Source organism: Mesoplodon densirostris, chromosome 17, assembly GCF_025265405.1.
Source record: "Mesoplodon densirostris isolate mMesDen1 chromosome 17, mMesDen1 primary haplotype, whole genome shotgun sequence".
Classification (NCBI taxonomy): domain Eukaryota; kingdom Metazoa; phylum Chordata; class Mammalia; order Artiodactyla; family Ziphiidae; genus Mesoplodon; species Mesoplodon densirostris.
Window position 1 is genome coordinate 45,771,349 of NC_082677.1, and position 22,111 is coordinate 45,793,459.

Genomic DNA, 22,111 nt, shown 5'->3' on the forward strand with positions numbered 1-22,111 from the left:
ATGAATGATCAATAGAAGTCACACACTCAAAAATTGACATTCCGTCAGCAGTTGCCTGTTATTCATGCACACTTCACATTGTCTATTCAGGTTCTGCAAGAGGCATTGGTAGCAAAATGGCAAAGCTGCTGAAATCTTTAGACGAGCAGATAATGAAATCCAGAGTGACATCTAGTGACATCCTACATCAGAAGCACTTGCTTTGCGTCTTATAAACTCAGCTTCGTATTCCAGCACCATCAACTAGTTAGCCTTTCCAGTACAGGGACCAGCACTTTCTATCTAGTTACTAAACTCTAGACAAAACTCTACAATAATTTTCTTCAGTACGTGTTGCCTCCAATGGTTGCCTTGCTTTGATACAAGTCTCTTATTTTCAACCACCAAACTATGAAAACTTCAATCATTGACTACAAGTTTAAATGGTTCTTTGAATTTCCCCACAGCTATTCTATCCACGGCAAGCCAGCCTTTCACACATTCCCGCACTGCGCTGTCCCCGCTTTAGTGCGAAAGCATGCCCGAATCACTGCCCTAAATCATGCCAGGGAGCTGCCAGAATAGTCCAAACCTCTCCAAGAGCAGAAGCCAAGGGAGCTGTTATCTTGTTGCTGAATCCCAGGACACGCTATCCCACCTAAATCACTGGTGTCTTGGTCTCATTTGCAATGAAATTTCTTCGATGTTTTTTCTAGTGTATTGGGGGATTTTTTTCCCACGGTGGGTTGTTCTGAATAATATGGCCATTTTAGAAACAGAAAAAAAAGAAAATTTAAGTAGAAGAGATGAAACTAACATAGTGTTAAAAAGAAAAGATTCCACATATATGCTCTTCATGGATTTTGGACATCTTACAATGACTCTTTCACCTGGTGTGAGCCTCAGTTGGACTAGAGCAAAGGCTTGTTCAGTGAACATCTCAATACAGTGAATGTCTTTTTTTTAAGTCAGTCTCTTTTAAATAGGGCTGTTCTCTTTTCCCTAGGCTCCTCCTCAAACGACCCATGAAGAGCATGTCACATATAGAATGAAATAAATAAATGCCCAAGTGCAAAGAGCAATGGTCTGTGGGCAAGCGACATGTTTCCCGAAATAGCCATAATTAAAAACAGAATGATGTAAATCCACCTTTCAATTCCACAATGCAAAAAGAATTAAATAGTACCTCCTCCTAAATATCATAAAACTTGTTGGAGAAGGAAGACTGTGATGGTATTAAAAACAAAATTTCTCTAGGTTTTAAAGTATGAGATTCATACAATAATTCAGAGTAATATGCCCCATGGTAGGTGCTGAGGGTAAAAGACAGAATAAGCCATACCACATTGTAAATCAACTATAGTTCAATTTTTTTAAAATGGTTAAAAGAAAAAAGAGGTGGAATAAGGCAGTCAAGTTCCTTGAAATCTTGTCTTTAAGCTTATATCTCAAGATACCAATTCCTGACAGGACTCCCACCAAGAAAGAACATCTAGACTGATTAAGGAGCCTCAATTTACCTCTCTGTGAGCTCCTTACTTCCGTTTTGAAGTTCACATTACACATTACTTCAAAGAGTCATCCTAACATTTTTTACTCAAGTTCATTTCCTTTAACTCCTTTGTTTTAGAGTTGAAAAAACAGAGGTCTGAGAATTTAAACACTTTCCCCCAAGGTTGCAGTTTTAGCAAAGAGCAGATCAGGTGAGAATTTAGGCTTCCTTATTTGCTACCAATTTTTTCCCCACTAAAATACTTGGTTTCATGTTGTCACAGGCAGAAAGCATAATAATTATTGTCAATAATATAATAAAAATTTCACGATATTGTTGATCTGTTATTTTTTGCTCTTTGCTAGATTTCCTTGGAATTAATTTACAGATATTACATGTTTAAAGCAATTCATAGCTCCTCTAATTTGAGAGGGGTAATATTTTATAGGGGGAAAATATTGTGATAATTAGTAAAGGGGAGCCATATTAAAATGGAGTTGGGACTTCAGGAGTGAGAGTTCTCGCACATGTGTCACTCATAGTCAATACAGATCAGAACAGGAAGAGACTACCTTGAACTTCCGGCAGGAAGTAATTCCAATTTACTCCTGCCAGCAGGAGAAAGAAAAATTTTCTCCTTGCCTGGCAACAGCTAAGTCAATGAGAGTCTGTCACAACTTTTCAGCCAATGAAAAGCCACTATACTTCAAAGTCCCTGTTTTCTCCAATGGACTTTTTGTTTATAATAGCCCCTCCCAACTTCCCTTTCTCCTCTATAAGAAAGTTTTCTCTCCTTTGCTTTACCAGGACTTGCAGGACTTGCATGTGGTTCACCATAGTTGCATGTTTTTAACTGCAATTCTTTACTGCTCTATTTTGCTGGTAAAGTAACTGGCTGTTTTATTGCTTTAGGTTAACAACACTGACATGAGAGAAAAAGACATTTAGATTTTTATTATTATCTATTTTAGTAAATATTTGGGGGATTCTGAGTATCATTTTTATCTGTTTAAAAAAAAAAAGAAAGTCATGCTATGATCTCTAGAGTTTCTACTAGCTGTAAAAATTTTACTTAAGGTATAAATATTTACTTTTTTGTACCTAAGCTACATTTGTCAGAATATAATTCTGTCATTATCCAGCATAAAAGATTGTTTTCTCACATAATTAGAAAACGAATTTAAATTTTACACATTTTAAAATACAGTAGTGCAAATTTTTTCTAATATTAAATTTAAAACTGCTCATTAATTATTGGAAACTTGACTACATTCAAAAACTTTTTCCTACATAATAAATACCAAGAGGATGTCTTAGGCAGAAAGATGTTTCTCCCTCCTCCTGTATCTTGCCAGTTTATTTTACCTCCTTCTTGTCAAAGTAATCCACACAGAATCTTGTCTAAGTTTCATGCACTTGTTTAATACTTAAATATTGCATGCCATTCTCATTTTTCAATATCTTTTAAGATAAACTCATGGAGTAGAAGTATCACTAGACTCTCCTTTCATCTTTACATCTCCACAATTTACAAGAGTGCTTGCTCTTATACATGGCACTCAATAATGTGCTGCAATGATAAATGCATGCACAAAGATTACAGATAGAAGGAGCCTTAGAGGTTATTAATCCAGTTTCCCCATTTTAAGGCCATATAGTCACTGAGTCCCACAGATATTCAATGACTTACCCAAGGTTACCTAACCAGTCAATTGAAGGATCTGGAAGCCTTCTGACTGATAATTCCATATTCTTTCTAATATTCCTTTCCCTTTTCAAAGATATTTTGAAAACGTTCTTCTAAAGCATTTACTCTGTAAAATGATGTTTGGTTATTTTCCCACACAATTAGTCCCCATATATATCTCACATATAATCAACCTAACACCATATGCTCTCTAGTATATAATTTACAAGCTTATCCATGCTACTTGATCAGGCTGGGGACATGACACATGTAGTAGCTGAATAATGACCCCCAAAGATATCCAGGTTCTAATCCCCAGAACCTATGAATATTCTTATATAGCAAAACAGACTTTGCAGATAAGAGTAGTTATCTTGAGATAGATAGATTATCCTGGATTATGTAGGTGGGACCTAGATGGAATCAGACATGTCACTGTAAGAGTGAGGTAGAGGGAGATTTGACTACAGAGAAGAAGGCAATGTGGAGACTGAAGCAAAATGTTGCACTACTGGCTTTGAAGAGGGAATGAGGGACCAAGATTTGTTTTAAAGACCAAAGATTTATTTTAAACAGACTGACCAAAGTCAGTTATCCTCCTAAGGCCTAAGTAAAGAAAAAGTATAAGTTTCTAAGTTTCCCACAAAATAAATAAATAAATAAACAAACAAACAAATAAATAAATACATACATACATACTGTGGATAAACTGCATCCTGTGATATTGTGATTTGTAATCGGAAATATTTATTTAGCCTGCATCTCGTTTCTGGCACAGAGCTCTCAAAACTCTTGAAATTTCCTAAGTGATGAGAGCAGTAAAGGTGCCATTTGTTATGTTAATGAGGTGACTTTTGGACCACACCAAAGGATGAGAGAGGGGCTGAAGATTGAGTTCAAGCACAAGTGGCCAATGACTTAATCAACCATGCCTATGTAATGAAGCCTCCATAAATACCACAAAGGACTGGATTCAGAAGGCTTCCTGGTTGGTGAACATGTGGAGATTCAGGAAGAGTGGCGCAGGGAAGGCATGGAAGCTCCACACTCTTTCCTACACCCTGCCCTATGCATCTTTTCATCTGGCTGTTGATTTGTATCTTCTAATGTCCATTATAATAAACCAGTGATCTAGGGAGTGAACAGGTGTCCTGCGTTTTGTGAGCATCTCTAGAAAATTTATTGAACCCACGTTGTAGGTGGTGGGAATCTCTGATATATAGTCAACAGTCAGAAGCACAGGCAAAAACCTGGGCTTGTTATTGGCATCTTGAAGTGGGGGCAGTCTTAAAGGCTGAGCCTTTAACCTGTGGGATCTGATGCTACCTTCAAGTAGATAGTGTCAGTATTGGGTTGAATTGTAGGACACCAAGCTGGTGTCAGAAAATTGGTGGTTGTGTGGCACACACACATGTTGGAATGGGGCCCATGACACTTTTTAGGCCCTAAAAAAGAATGTGCTGGGAAACACAAAGATCTACACTGGGAGAGTACCCATTTGGTCCAGAAAGAGGACATGAATACAAGAAATGCAGCCCCAGAAGCTGGAAAATGCAAAAAGATGGATTTTCTGAGAGCCTTGGGAAGGAGGACAGCCCTGTGGATATCTTGATTTGAGTCCAGTGAAATTGATTTTCAACTTCTTATCTCCACAACTGTAAGAGAATAAATGTGTACAGTTTTAAGCCACTGTTCATGGTAATTTCTTATAGCAGAAATAGGAAACTAATTCGATAGACACAGTTTTGGTTGGGGAGTCAAGAGGTTTGACTTAAACTTGGCTGACTCATGCCATCTCTAGATGTTAGTTCTACAAATGTCTCTGTGTGGCTCCCAGTAATATAATGAAGTTTCTCAATACTGTATTTTCATTTAAGCTCAGTGAACCATCTCAATACAAGACAACACTACTCTACTGGATACCCAAATAGAGTCATAGGCACAGCTGATGTTATCCTATAGGAATCTTAGTTTAAGATTTTAAAAGATGCCTCCCTGGGAAGATAAATTAGAAATAAATAAATAAATAAAGCCTTTAGAAGAAGAATAAAATCTCTTTCTCCTGAGACAGCACAATGCTGGAGCAGAGCCCAGGCTTATACTAGTGGAAATCCACCAGACTTTATAGCCTCTAAACACCCGAGGCTTTGTGCAGTGCACACACCGTGCTACCCTTCCCAGTGCCCTGGTCCTAGGAGAAAGAGAGAGAGACAGAGCTCAACTCAGCTTCCTGAAAGGGGAAAGATACAACCTCTCCATTTTCCTGCCTCTTCCACTAGGGACAAATACTCTTGAGAAGAATTGTCAGCTTCTTGACACTAAATCACTTTGGGCCTTCAAGGCATAAGAACAGTGTATATCAAGATAATATCAATTACACAGTTTATTTAAAGTCACTTTTTAAAATAATTCTTGGTTAAATGAAAATATGTTACATTTTACCAAGTTGTTTGCTTTCATATTTGAAGACCACAATTACTAAAAACTAGTTAATAAGGACCATTTAATTTTTAAAATAAAGGAAAATACATATGCCTGTTAAAATAAAAATTCTATCCTAGACTTCTCACTAGTGTAATTAAGTATCATACGACTTAGGTCCCTTTTGCTATCGACTTCCTGAATGTTGTGTTCTTTTCTTAGAGCTTGATAAGACAGTTCCCTAAATTTCCTTCAACAAGAAATTAATATTGATGATAAATTGCTATAGTCACCAAAGTACTAAGCATGGTAGAATACACATGGAGCGATCCTGCTCCATAGCTAACACTGTGGTAAAATCCTCGGGAGAGCTTAATTTTAAAGTGACACTTCTTCATTGTAGAAAATATAAATTTTCTACAATGAAATCCTGCAACCGGAGAACTCCTTTGATATCAATTAAAATTTTTTTCTATAATGAAAAATAACATAGTCATATAATGTACATAAAACCTATATTTACAGTTTGGCAAACAGATACAAAGTGAATACTCATGTAACCACTCCACAGGTCAAGAAATCATACATTATTTTCACCCCAGAAAATGTGTCTCTTCTGTGTCTCTTTCTTTTCGTAACCTTTTCCCTCTTCCCCAAAGGTCTCCACTATCTTGAATTGTGTCACACTTATTCCCAGCTTTCCTTTTGTTTACCATCCATATATGTATCCCTAATACTATTGATTAGTTTCTGAAGTGTATATAAATGGACTCACACTGTACATAGTCTTGTGTTTCTTACTTGTTTTATTCAATGTTGTATATGTAAGATTCTTTCATATTGTTCTGTTCTGTGTAGCTAGAGCTCATTTATTTTCATTGTATTATAATATCCTTTTGTTAAATATACTACAATTTATTTGTCCATTCTATTGATAGTAAACATTGGCATATATCTCTCTGGTCTTATTTTATATAAGCATTGTGCTATATATACTCTTTTTTGTGTATCCCTAATTATTTTCTTAGAATAAATTTTAAAAATTGAAATAATTTGCAATAGGATAAATTCCTGGGGTCAAAGGATATTAAACATTGTAAAGAATTTTGATTTGTATTGCCAATTTTCCATTTAAAAATGTATCCCTTTACTTTCTCAAGAGCAGAATATGAAGTACCTAATTTTTCAATGTTCTTGTCAGCAATAAACATTATATATTTTTACAAGCTTCACAAAATTAATAAAGGAAACTGGCATGTATTATTTGAATTTGTATCCCATTGATTCCTGAAAGGTTAAATATTTCTTCAACTTTAACAGCCATTTTTTTATCAAACAACATCTTTTAATCTATAATGGTTCATCCTTTTGCAAGACCATCACTTATACACTAATTAATGAATAACAATTTAAAAAAAATTGTATTTTCCAGAGAATAGTTATTATTTACATCACTCCAAGCCCTGATGACTCTTCCTCAAACACTGTAAAAGAGAGGCAGCCCTCTCTAAGGGAAATACTGCTGACAATTCTGTTGTTATCTGACAAGCTGGGAAGGAAACTTTCCCACTTGATCAAAATGTCATTTTAACCATCATCACCAAGGCCTTGTTGGATCAGCCCTGTGACCATAGTGTTAGTCAGCCCCTATGGCCTTCTTTAGTTCATAGCAGAGTCTAGCTCTCAGGATTAAAAAAAAAAAACAGAGCAAACAGCATTTACATACAGAACACTACTCAAATTATAATTTATTCAGGGAGTGTCACCTAGTTCTGTGGAAATGGAAAAAATGATTTGTGTTGAGCGCTTCAGTGGTAATTCAGCAGGCCTATGTCCTCCTTCACTTTTGATAAATTGAATTAGGAGAAACCGGACAAACCTCAATGGCTAATCTCCACCACGTATTTGTTTTAGAACATTCTGTTACTATGGAGCATTATTTCAGAATGATCTGCTTGATATAATCAGATAAGTTGGGGACAATTAAATACAATTAACATCCACAAATGGAATTAAAGTGCAGACAATATTAGAAATGATAGTATATTATAAATAATAGATACAGAGCTATGATTTGAAGACTCTGGACATAGAGCTAAAAATATCCCAAGCAGTTTTGAGTAACAGTTCTTTTTTATCAAAAAAGTTGTTTTCACTTACAAATTTACATGAAGTTTTGGGCAAGGCTTCTTGACCACATTTCCTGGAAAAGTTGATCCCTTTTATGGTGTGGACTATATGACCTGCAAAACACTATTCTGTTGTATATACTCTTTTCAATATTACAACCAATTTTAGACCAACAGGTAATCCTTCCAAGAAAACAATGAAAGAAAAACATTATTTTCTTTAGAAAAGGCATACTAATGAGCTGTTCATTCACTGCAATCTTTGGAGGAGTTATTTTTAAAATTGAATAACACGTTAATATGGTTTTAATTCCTTTGACAATTTACAGGCATGCTTGCCACACCTAATTTAAGAAACAAAATATCTTGTAGTTACTTATTCAGTTTTCATTCAATTTTAACAGCCTACAGTGGAAGCTAAGGGGGTCTCCTAAAATCAAAATTGATGGAAGAGATGAAAACAATTTCCTGATTACTAGAGATTGTCCCTACTGGGAGAGAGGAGGGAATGGGGATAAGGGGGTGCATATAATTTATCATCCAAAGTCTCATGGAACCAAAGTCTAAAATTCTAGTGTTAGAAATTGCTAACATATATACTCCATTTAAATAGTAGCATTGTAGCTGAATTCTCTCACTCTTATTCCTTCTCACTGCAGTGTTCTGTCTTTGAGCTCCCTTGGAAAAGAGAAGCATATAACTGAGATAAAGAAATGCGTGTAAAAAAACAGAAATTTGCACCTTCGTGTTATGCACCTGATGTGTTTTTCTGTTTTAAATACTCTTCTAGTTGTTGTCTCCCATAACTGTTAGAGTCTGTATGCTGCTCCATATTCCATTCAATTATTCCTAGAGTAATGAGACTCTCTGCAAGATCTTAAATACTATTTAATATCTAAAATATTGCACAAAATGTAAAATATTCATGGGTGACGTTTTTAAATAAACACCTGTGAATAGATTAAACATATACCATGAAAATAAAAGCTGTTCATAGAAAGGCATTTAAAATGTTTTCTATCATTACTAAAAATTGTATAGTAGGGAGCAGTAAAAATATTGAATTTTGGAGATTATACCCAAATTAAGTTTTAAATGATCAGACAATTTTGGGAAAACATTCTACAGAATACATTCGCTTTAATAAAAGTATGGAGAAAAGTAGAGTTAAGGAATGCTTGTTAGTATGTGATGCACTAAAACCTCATCCCCTTTTCTGCTCACGGCTCATGCTTCAGGAGCTAAGAAAGACAAGGTGAGAGAAAGTGAGTGGAAAAACTGTGACGACGTCTTCACTTTGGTGTTTTTTATCCTTCTTTGCTGTCCTCTGATTCCACCTTCAACTGTCTTCCTTTTCTCATGTACTTTTCAGAAAGGAAACAAGACAGAGCCTTAAGACAGGTCCCGGTAAAATGTAATATGATCCTGAAAAACGGTGAAATTAAAGCAGAATGGCCACACTCCTTGACTTATGTAAAGTTTATTTGAACCTGCCTTGCTCTCCTTTTGAACCTGATAGTGCATGACCTTCTTAATGATGTGTAAATTAAAAGGACTTTATCCAAGGCTCAATAAGTAGGTAGTCAATGCAAAAATAACTGAAAGAAATTCTCTAATAATTTCAGAAGAGATATAATATCCTGCAATATATAGATCTAGAACAAATATTCAAAGACAAAATCCCAGCTGAATAGTTAAAACGATTGCATTTCTCCTATGTAATCGCCCTGGAGAAATATCAAAATCAGATATTCCTAATTAGTCTCCTCACTATTTAAACTCCATTCCTTAGATTAATAATAGGTATAAAGATGTTTTGTCTCTGTAGCATTAGATACCAAAAGAGTTCTGTTTTCAGGAACACACTAGGTGATAACCCTCACTGTGGTTCTAGTCTATCATGTAACTGGATAAGGTTTATTTGAACTGGAATATTAAAAGAGTGATTCCTAATTTTAATCATATTACATAAAAATGTTCTGAGGGAGGTTGAGAGCATGGGAGAGGAAGGTGAGTAAGTTGATTTCAGAGGCATTCAGGGTCATCAGCCACGTAGGGAAGAGTTCACCCAGAAACATATGTAAGCAAGAATCAAAAATAAGGTAGAATGCTCTGGGAGAAAGACCTTGAAAGAACCAGCAAAGAGATCTAGAAAAGAACACAGTGAAAGATTGCTCAGATGTCTAGAGAACCTAAAAGTGCAGACCCTTGGAAGTTAGGTGAGATGAACACCTATTCCTTTCTTTCCTTGAGCTTTGGCTGTTCAAGATGTGAAACATCTCCTATTCACTGATGCTGGGAAATGTATCACTCTGTGGGTCTGGTAGTTAGCAGGGTCATTCTCAATATAGAAGATGAAAGAGCATCTTCTCTCAATTCTAGTAGCTAGGCCAGACATGATAACCTATGCTCAGCAACCGAGAGTTTCCCAACCAGAAATATGAATCGGGAGTAAGTGTCACAAAGAAGCAGGCACTGTTTAGACTCCTTCCCTGGTGGCAGTGGCAGTGGTGCCCTGTGTTTAGCAATGGGGACAGCAGCACTGTCTAACCACCCATTCCCTGGGGCAGGATCTGGACTGGGATGTGAAGTGTCCAGTAGTTCCCAGCATCTTTCCAGACTGTGCCTTGAGGTTTGCTGTTGACCATCAACCATGACTATCCTTCCAAAAAATTCCTTCTCTGCTTCGTTGTAACCTAGCATGCTGACCAGGATAGGGCCAAATGCAAAATGAAAAGTGCAGGGCCTCCTGTTAAAAAATTATTCAGAGTTTTAGAACAGCAACAGCCAGGCATTAAAACAAGCGTGAGGCCCTTCTAAGCATGGGGCACTGTGTGGTCACCCAGGCTGCAAACCCATGAAGCTGGACCTTCTGGTACATCACAGAAGGAAAAGCACTTACTGATAATATAAAGTCAAGGAAAAAAATCCCCGAGAAAGTGAATACTCAGGGTTTTTTTTTTGGGGGGGGATGTTGTTTGTTTGTTTGTTTGTTTGTTTTTGTGAGTGGTCATAGCCTGAGAATGAATGTTATAGTCAGAATCAAGTTATCAGTTAGAGCTCATTTCAATCTAATTGAATTGCCAGGGTGCTAGTCAGGTTTGGCAGAATTTGCTGTGTCTTCCCAGAATAAAAACTTTTCTTCTGTGCATGTAGTTTATTTGGAAAGATCTTGGGTGTGATTTATGAACTTTGAGATGGAAAAATAAAAAGTGAGTCAAGGGTGTTTTAGAAGGTCCAACTCTAATCCCAAAAGAGCCACAGCAGTGGTGCCATCTATTCTGCCACTGAGAGATGGCCACACTGTGGCTATTGACACACTGCTCAGGGGTCCTCTCCAGGGATTCTGAATCCCTTAGTGGCCAACACATTCAGCCAGGGTACAAGCCAGGTTCAACCAGATTTGTTTTTTAAGGGAAAGCCATCTGTTTAGATTTCTATCCAGTAAAACTGCCCAGTTTCAATGTACTCACCCTTAAATTTTGTGTCTGAGCATAAAATTCCATGCAACCTTGTATTGGGTAGAAGGAAAAATCTCATTAAGTGAGAAAATTCTGGTAACAATGGTTCAAATCATCTGGTGGCATCAGGTCTGCCCTGAGGCTACCCTCTGGCTTGTCTTCTCATACCACTTGACCTGTGCAGTCCTGGGAAATGGGTAAACATCTAACAACACACAAATGGTCAAAGTAGCTACTGTTATATGTTCTGTTGTCCAACCAAAGTCTTCTGTTTAGCCCCAACATGTCTTTAGACCAAGTCTCACAATTTTTATGTTAATGGAAAGAGCAGGGAAGGAAATCTGCGGGGATTTCAGTGGCATGTCAAAGGCAGTGGCAAGTTGGAACACCCTTGTAGTGACATGAAAAAACCTTTCGGCTACAAACATAGTTTTTCAACACAGCAACATGGGCTTAGCAGACACATTCGAAGAAATAAGCTCTGCTCTGCAATCAGGAACTTGAAAAAAATCACCACTCCTTGGCCCACTGGAAGAGCTATTGAGATTTTCAGCCTAGAAGAGAAAGACTGCTTATGTGCCTACCTAGCCTTTTCCTCTGTCTCATACACCCTCCCTGCATTATTGTTGGTTTATTCAAGTTAGTACATAATTGAAAGCAGCTGTTATTTCATAGGTGACTGGAAGTCTTAATATTCTTTGGGAAACATGCAAAATTAACTGCATTCACATAATTCAATATCCATTTTTTTCATATTCCTCTTAAATGGATTTTAATTACATAAATAACTATCTCTATGGAGCACCTACCCCATGCTAGGCATCAGCGTATCAAATACCAAATCCTTTTGCTGTATTCATTTCATCCTCCTAACATTCTAGGAACTAAATATTAGGACGCTCAAAAATGTGGAAACTTGAATGTAGAGAAGATATGTAATTGATCGAAAGTCACATTAATGGATAGAAGTGGTAGGATTCAAGTTCAATTCCTGATGTCTTGTTTCCTGTTACCTCCAACAATTTTGGAGTATCTCTTATATAAAAGTATCGTGTTAGGAGCTAAGAAAAAAAATCAATGTAAAACAATATCTTAGGCCTCAAAGAGCTTTTAATATAGAGAGGAAGAAATAAGAACATTTATAAATCCCCACGGATCTAGTCAACTGATTCTTCACAAAGGTCTAAAGGCAATTTAATGGGGAAAAAAAGTCTTCTTAACGAGCGTTTTTGGAACAATTAAACATCCGTTTGCAAAAATTTTGTTAAATGAACCTCAACCCATATTTTGAACTGTATACAAAAATTAATTCAAAATGGATCATAGATCTAAATGTAACATTTAAAAGTACTGTATAAAACTTCTGGAAGAAACCATAGGAAAAATCCCTTGTAACTTGTGTTAGACAAAGATTCCTTAGATTCAACACCAAAAGCCAAATCCATAAAAAAACTATTGATAAATTGAACTTTTTCAAAAGTAAAAATTTAAATCTTTCAAAGATACTGTTAAGGAAATGAAAAGATAAGCCACAGATTGGAAGAAAATATTTGCAAACTGCATATCTGACAAAAAATTGTATCCTGATTTTATTTATAAATACATAAACTCAATAATGAAAAACAAACAACTCAATAAAAATAAGTGGGCAAAATATTTGACAGAAACTTCACCAAAAAAGATATATGGATGTCAAATAAGCACAAGAAAGAATACTAATGCCATTAATCATTAGAAAAATTCAAATTAAAGCCACAGTGGTATTTCACTACACACTTTTTAGAATGGCTAATTTTTTCTGATGACAATACTAAAGTTCTGGAAAACAGTTTGGCAGATTCTTATGAAGCTAACATACACTTATAAATGACCCAGCAATCTCCCTGTCAGGCACTACCAGGTACTTACCCAAGAGAAGTGAAAACCTAAGTTTACTCAAACACTTACATGTAAAAGGTTGTAACGGATTTATCCGTAATCTCCCCAAACTGGCAACAACATTAATGTTCACCAACCACTGAACAGATAAACGCATTTCAGTACAGTCACAGAATGTAATACTTCTTATCGATAAAATTAACAAACCACAGATAACTACATGAATCTCAAAAACACTATACTACAATAAATAATGACTCTCCCTGGTGGCCTAGTGGTTAGGATTCAGCACTCTCTCTCAAAAGCATTATACTGAGTAAAAAGAAGCCAGATTTTTTTCATTGAGCATGCTGTATGATTCCATTTAAATGACATCTTAGAAAATGAAAAACTATAGGGAACAGACTAGTGGTTTCCATGAGGTAGGGGTGGGGAAATGTGTTCACTACAAAGGAACAAAGGAACAATTGGGGGTGATGGAGATATTTTCCATCTCAGTTTTGGTGGTAATTACGTAAATATTCACATTTGTCTGCCAAAATTCATAGAGCTGTATACTGAAAAGGGTGAATTTTGTAATATGTTGATTACATTTCAACAAACAAATGCTTTAAAGATTCAGTATATCTAAAACTGAAGCTAACCATTCTCTTTCTCACTGAGCCTTGTTCCTTTCCCAGCTCAGAGAAAAGCCATTCCAATCCACCTGGGGATCCACTAGTGGGTCCTCCTCCATCCCTCACTCTGAGCACAGTTAGCTTTGATGCCCAAGAAATCCTATCCCTTTAGATATATTCTCAGAAACCTTTCTTCCTCCCTATTTCTGTTGTCACTGCTTTGTTGGTTCTCTCAATATTTCTAGCTCCATGATAGGTTTTCTCCCCTTGGGTCGCATTTTGCTTCAATCAGTCTCCCCTATGCTCTGCTTTGAATGATCTTTACAAACCGTAAGCCTCATCGGCGATATCTATGCTCAAAATCTTTCAAAGTTTCCTGGGCTTCCCTGGTGGCGCAGTGGCTGAGAATCTGCCTGCCAATGCAAGGGACATGGGTTCGAGCCCTGGTCTGGGAAGATCCCACATGCCATGGAGCAACTAGGCCCGTGAGCCACAACTACTGAGCCTGCGCGTCTGGAGCCTGTGTTCCGCAACAAGAGAGGCCGCGACAGTGAGAGGCCCGCGCACCGTGATGAAGAGTGGCCCCCGCTCGCCGCAACTAGAGAAAGCCCTCGCACAGAAACGAAGACCCAACACAGCCAAAAATAACAATAATTAATTAATTAATTAAGACCACATATAAATAAATAAATAAATAATAAAATCTTAAAAAAAAAAAGCAAAATCTTTCAAAGTTTCCTGTAGGATAAAGTCCAAGCTCCTTAAACTGCATAGAAACCCTGTCCAGTGTGTCCGCTGCTGCTCCCACAGGTATGTTTTCTGTCCCAGCCACACTGTGACATACCTCTTGGCTCCTGAATGTGCTATACGTTGTTTTTTTCTCCCCTGCATCTCTGCAAATTCTGCTCTTTTGCCTGAAATGCAGTTTTAAAAAGCTTGTCTCTAGTGAAACCTATTCATCCTTTGAGACTCTCCTGACATCATTTACTCAATGGAAACTTCTCTCCACTGCCCCCATCAGGCCGAGATGTGGATGCCCCAGCCCAGTGCTTGCCCCTTAAAGAGGGCACTCAACCTTCCTGTTCTGCAACTGTGCATCGAGCTGGCACAGTAACCGCCAAATTACGTGCTGCTTAAATAAAGTGATCATGAATCATATACCCTTAAATCCTCAGCAACTAGAGGCATTCGGTATATATCTTCCAAATAACTGAGTAAATCAACATGTAAATACATTACATAGACAGCATCAGAAAAAAATTACTTGAACGTTTTACCCTCCTGACCTACATCTCTTGATATTTTGGCCCTGGGTAGACTGCTTTCTGAGAAAAAATCCCCTAACACATGCATCAGCAATGGCGCAACATGGTCCAAACAAATCCCTGGGGCTATAAAAGAGCAAATGTGCTAAGGCAGGCATAATATATAAAGCAGTTCAGTTGTGGGAAAAATTCAAGAAGGGTGAGTAAGGTCACTGTCCTATATTTAAAGTCCACAGTAAAGGTTTTCATGGGCTGTTTGTATTATTCATAGGTCACTCCTACTCCTGAGTCAGACCAGGGGAGTTTCTGAGCTTGCTATTTGTGGAACCAAACCGGGGGACTCAGTGTGGACAGATTCTTGTGGCATGCATCTTCATTCGTTATGCCCTGATAGGCATGGGGATTTGCTTTTCTTGGGCTGAGAGTGGAAGCTCATTTGTTTGATGTGTGCTCATGTGGCTGTGCACTGAATGAGAGCAAAGATGAGAAATGGGGCATGGCATGCCCTCCGAAACGGCCCAGCTTGAGAGCTGGTTTCCCCCAATGGAGAAAGGAGCTTGGGACAGACATGGCATCCCTGTGCAGAAACACAAGACTGCTTCAGTGTCTGGGAAGCCATAATCACCACAAAGAGGGGAGAGGAGAGGCTGTCTGTCTCCCTAACTCTACTACAGACCACAGGATCAGATACATACACAAATCATTTCACTGAAAGTTAAGTGAATATTCCACACTCACAGGTTGTTATTTTGGGGTTTTGTTTTGTTTTCTCTTTGGAGGGGAGAGAATGGGATGAATTAGGACCTTTTAATGTACTATAGAGTGATTTTGCCACACTTTTATTCATATTAATCATTTTCTTCTCTTTTTTCTAGAACTGGGGGAGTGTCTTCCCTGTCTTTTGTGTTGAAATTTCTAATTCATTTTCAGTCAATCTACTCTCACTGTTTATTCACTGGAAATGAATTAGAAATTACAAAAACTATAGATTATTCATTTCCAACCAAATTGTTGTTTGAAACAAATTGTTTTGCTGAGCGGCTTGAATTTTAATCAAATTATATTTTGTCAAGTTGGAATCAGTGAAATTGCAGTGTATCAATGGTTTATGGGCAAAATGACTAACGAGGAATCACTGGGAACCCTCAGAGTGGCCCCTGGCGAAACACAGAGGGGCCCAATGGATACATCAGCCAAGCCCTTGTATCGCAAATGGCCCTGACAACAGGGTGGTGAGGAGAGGGCAAAGAGAGCTCCTTACAGAGAGCAAATCAAAGCTAAGAAACAGGAGAGAGCTTGTTCCTTTCTACCTATGGCAACGCCCCCACCGAGGGGAATCCCAAGAATATCCAAGGGGGTCTACACTGAAAAAGGTAATCTTATTTTTTTTCCTTCTTATGTCATATGGCAAGTATCGTAGGCAAGGCTGTAATACGATCTGCAGGGCCCAGAGCAAAATAAAAATGCAGAGCCCTTTTTCAAAAAGCAGGAAAAAGTGCTGTTAAAGGTACTAAAATTTAAAGTTTTCCCCTTCTTCTGTGGTTTCTCAATTTGTCATGGTATTTTTTATTTGCTATTTAATTTCATTCTAAGTAACAAAAAATTCAAATTTAACATTATTAGCATGGATTTTTACCATTTTTTTGCATTGTACTATGTCAGTTTTAAATGCAAATATAAGAATTTATAGTGGAATTACTGAAATTACACAATTTGTATTTCATAGCTTGTACTCGTGTATGTATTTGTTCTTACAAGAACAGGAAAAGCTCTACCAAGCTAATTCAACTGTTTTCATTTTACTTCTTGATGCAGATTCTTCCAAGACTCTCTACCTTCAACTGATTGATGAATAAGAAAGGACGGAGAGGAAAAGGCATTATAGGTTGCCCTATTATTATTATGGATTGTCATCATTTTTATCATAAGCTGTTGGTTAATACAATATAGTAACACATCATTAAAAAATACAACAGAGTTGCTTAGCTGTTTGCATTTGTTAGAATATCACTGCCTTCTCTTACATTTGAAACAAGTTCTGTTTTCAAAGAGAAAACATGGCTTTTCAGAGCTTTCGGCACACCCCAGCCTTATGTGTAAGGACAGACAAAAGATCAAAAGGACAAATTAGAGAGACTACAGAAAACAACCAAAACCTGGAACAATCTAAATTTCTCTTAACAGAAGAGTAGAGAAACTGTGGCTATTCACACAATGGAATATTACTCAGCAATAAAAAGGAACAAACTATAGACCACCCCCAACTTACAATGGTTTGACTTAAGATTTTTCAGCTTTACAATGGTACAAAAATGCTATGAAGTCAGTAGAAATTGTACTTTGAATTTTGAATTTTGATCTTTTCTGATACTGTTTTGTGTTGCCAGGCAGGGCAGAGAGCTGCAGCTCCAGGTCAGTCAGGTGATCCTGAGGATAAGCAACAAATACACTACAGCCATTCTGTACCCATGCAGCCATTCTGTTTTTCCCTTTCAGTGCAGTATTCAATAAATTACATGAGATTGCCAACATTTTACTATAAATTAGGCTTTATGTTTGATAACTTTACTCAACTGTAGGTGAATATAAGAGTTCTGAGTACATTTAAGGTAAGCTAGGCTAGGCTATGATGTTTGGTAGGTTAGGGGTATTAAGTGCATTTTCAACTTATGATATTTTCAACTTATCATGGGTTTTTCAAGGCATAACCTCATCATAAGCTGAGGAAGATCTGAATTGATTTGTGCACCAAAAAGGGTGAATCTTAAATCTCATTATGTTGAACAAATAAAGCCAGATGCAAAAGAGCAGATACTGTATGATTCCATTTTAATGAGATTGTACAACAGGCAAACCTAATCTATGACGATGGATATCACAGTACTGGTTCCTCAGGAGGGCCTGAGGGATGTCTGTAAAATGTCCAGAGGAAACTTTTTGGGGTGCTGTAGATTTCAATATGTTGACTGGGGTGTGGGCTATATGTGTATATCCTTTTGTCAAAACTCATCAAACCATACATGTAGGATCTCTGGATTTCACTCTATATAAATAATACCTCAGCAAAAATTAAGTTACTTTTCTTTCCCTCAGATTTGTTTTTCCTTGTACCTTTCTCTGCTAAGCAAATTTTAAGATCAGATTGTCAAATGCCAGAAGGATTATGCTGGAATTGACACTGGAAAAGCATTCACTTATTTAGGGCAAGAGGCATTCTTATTAAGTCCAATGATTATATTCCAACCATTAAGATTTTTTGTACAATAATTTCTTTAAACTTATCTCTATAGAGACTTTTCACATTGTTATTACATTTATTTGTAGGTTATTTACAGATTGGCTTATCTTAATGTAGAAATTGATTACCACCATCTGATTTTCTTATTGACTACTACTGGAAAATAAAGAAATTAATTATTTTAAAATATCTGACCACCTTATTGAATTCTAGTATTGGTTTTAATAGTTTTTAGTTCATTCTCTACATAGTAAATTTTAATATCTGCAAACAATAATTTTTTTCTAGTATTGTATATTGCTATTATTTCTTTTTCATTTTATTGCACTTACTAGAATACAATATTAAAGAGTGCAATACTAAATAACAGTAGTAGGAGATGACAGCCTTGTCTTGTTTATGAGAATATTTTTATTATTTCACTATTAAGACATTCAATTTGAGTGTGTAATAAGTAAACGTGTATCAGGTTTAAGAAATTTCCTTCCATTTCTGGGAAGATTCCTGGAGGTTCTTATTAGTTTAATTTAAAAGGATGATAAATTTTGTCAAGTTTTTTGGTAACTATTAGGATGCTCATTTTTTGTTTGTTTCTTAAAATGTTAGTAATAAATTAATATTAATAATATATTAATGAATATATCATTAATAAATGAAACATTATTAATAATATAAATATTAATAAATAAAACATTAATAAATATATCAATATTTAAACATTTGAATACTAAATCTCTACTTGTTGGTAATGTATTAGTCTTTTAATATGCGAGTGGCTTCCATTTGTTAATACTTTATGTAGGAATTTTCTATTGATTTATTATCATTTAGATTGCTGTTTGATTTCCACTATTTCTCTCAAACTATGTCTGGATTTGATATCAGGGCAATACATGCCCTCAGTTAATTTTGGGAGGCTGCCAATTTGTATCTAGTTTAGAAAGAGTTGAAATATTGGAAGAAGATTTGGCACAGCTTGTCTGTAAAATTATCTGAGCATTGAACTTTTGTTAGAAGTTGCCTCCCTCATCAATTTCCCCCATGATTATTGGTCTATATAGTTCTTTTCTTTTTTTACTCTTCTTAATCTATATATTTCTAGGAAATCCTTCATTTCATCTAGATTTTCAAATCTATTGGAATATAGTTCTAAGTATGACTATGTCTTTTTCTTATTTATAATACTATTATTTTTGTTCTGAAAGTCTTGTCAAAGGTTAGACTAATTTGTATGTCTTTTTGCTGAACAACTTTTTAGTTTTATTGGTCAAGTCTATGCTTATTTTTTCTTATCTTATAAAATTCTGTTTTTACCTATATTACATGTTTCTTTCTACTTTTCTCTTTCATTTTTATTTGTTGAACTGAAAGTCTCAGTCATAAATTTTCAGTCTATTTTAATCTAGGAAATAGCATTTTAAGATTACAAATTTCCTCTTGAATACTGCTTTGGCTGCATCCCATGGGTTTTAATAAAGATCACTCTTTTTTAAAAATTGATATCTTGACTACTTCTTGATCTCAAGAGTTCTTTTGGAAGATTATTTTTAAGTGATTGGATGGGAAAGTTCTATTACTTCATTATTAATATATATTTTCATTAAACTATGGTCACAAAATGTGAATTTTATGATTCATAACTGCAGAATTTATTTAGATTTGTCTTTTTGATGTAGAATATGTGGAGAGTTTTTGTGACTCTCATCATATTTGAAAAGACGTATATTACCTATTTTTGAGAAAAATATTTCTATATGTATACTAATTAAACTATTCAAATATTTTATATCATTCCCTTTTTCATTTTCTTGGCCTGTAAATTATGAGATGAGTGCTAAAATCTCTCACAGTGATTTTGAATTTATGAAATTCTTCTTAAGTTTCTAGCAGTTTTGACTTATATTTCAAAGCTATGTCATGAGGTTAACAAATGCTTGTGACTGTTCATATATTCTTTTTTTTTTTTTTTTTTTTTTTTTTGCGGTATGCGGGCCTCTCACTGTTGTGGCCTCCCCCGTTGCGGAGCACAGGCTCCGGACGCGCAGGCTCCGGACGCGCAGGCCCAGCGGCCATGGCTCACGGGCCCAGCTGCTCCGCGGCATATGGGATCCTCCCAGACCGGGGCACGAACCCGTATCCCCTGCATCGGCAGGCGGACTCTCAACCACTTTGCGCCACCAGGGAGGCCCTGTTCATATATTCTTGATAGATTTTTAACTCTTATCAATACAAAATATGATTTTCATTAGAATGTTTTCCAGTGTTCCAGTTTTGTACCTCTTTCTTCATTTTATATTTGCCTAACACATTTTTTTGGCAACTCTTTTCAAATATTCCACATCACTGGATTTTAGAAGTGTCTCTTGAAATTATCACATATTGTATTTATTCTGTTTATTCTACAACATTTGATATCCTTTTAACAGTAAAATTTTAACCTTTACATTTATCACTTTTAAAATTTTATTTTTTTATATATTTTTAAATTTTTAAATAAAAATTATATTTAAGGTGTACAACATGATGATTTGATATACATATATTTAGTGAAATGATTACAGCAGTCAAGCTAATTAACATATACATCTCCTCACATAGTTACCATTTGTGTGTGTGTGTGTGTGGTAAGAACACCTGAAATTTACATCCTTGGCAAATTTCCAGTGTTCAATATAGTATTATCATCTGTAGTCATGCTGTATATTAGACCTCTAGTCTTATCCTACAGAGTTGCAACTTTGTACACTATCATGTTTTTTACTACTTTGACTTTTTATGTTATATTTCTTCAGAAATTGTCTTTTCGTCTTTATCTTTCTCTCTCTCTCTCTCTCTTTTTTTTTTTTTTTTTTAGTGATTAGTAAGTTTTGTTGACAGACAATTCTCCATGGATCTCACACATTTCTGCACATCTCATGTACAAGGTCATAACTGTCCTTTGTTCCAAGCTGTCTTTTCTAGGATGCCTATACAGTTAACAATCTTAGAAGACAGAGGCAGTATCTCTCTCCAGAGCAAAGAACAGGTTTGGTTAACCTCTTAGAAGATAGAGATTGTTTTTTCTCTCTGGAGCAAAGGACAGGCATGTTTGATGTCCCTCTGCAATGTGTCACCTGATACTCTTCATGTCACCCTTTGGGAATTAGAGCTCAGGTAACCAGGGCAGATATTTATTCTACTTACTGTAATATTGTCCTTGGTCAATGTCTCTGACCAATGAGTTTTGTGTCTTCTGCCAGCATCCATGAAACTATGGTAGGGACTAATTTGTTAGCTTGCAGGTCAGGTAACTTCTCAGACCCTTCACAGTTCTTGATCACTGATCCATACAACTTCTAGTCTATTGCAACGTTGCTCAACATGATGTCTGTGGACCATGGGAGCACTTCTGTGACTAAATGAGAATATTTGGAGTGTGGTCTCTTGAGGTGGAATGCCCATTAACACCACCAGATCCTCTTGGACTAGCTTCTGATGAACTGGAGCTAACGGAAACAAGAGTAAGTGTACATTTGAAAGTGTGAATTGTCAGGAATGGGAAAGTTTAGAAATCCTAAATGGGAGACAGCACTGGAGTGGGTAAGGTGGGCAGTGACAGTCTGACATGAGAGGTTGCATAAATCATTAGAGCAGCAGTGGACATTGGACTCACTGATAGCCTGGGGGCCTGGACACCTCAGGGTCTCTACACTCTTCAAGATACCAGGAGTCAGAGGGCTCTGGACTTGGGCAAGTTCTCAAGTCCAACCCACGTATAGGTTCCAATCTCAGGCTTGGGCATGCAGCTGATTTGGACCCCAATATCAACCAGTGTTGTAATCAAGGACACCTTTGTGAAAGTTCTTGTGGCTTGCAAGACCTGTGGCCTGTGGTTATATTTACAGTCTAATAATTGTTAATCTAATTACTATAAAAAGAGCAACCAATATGAGAAGGGCAGGCTG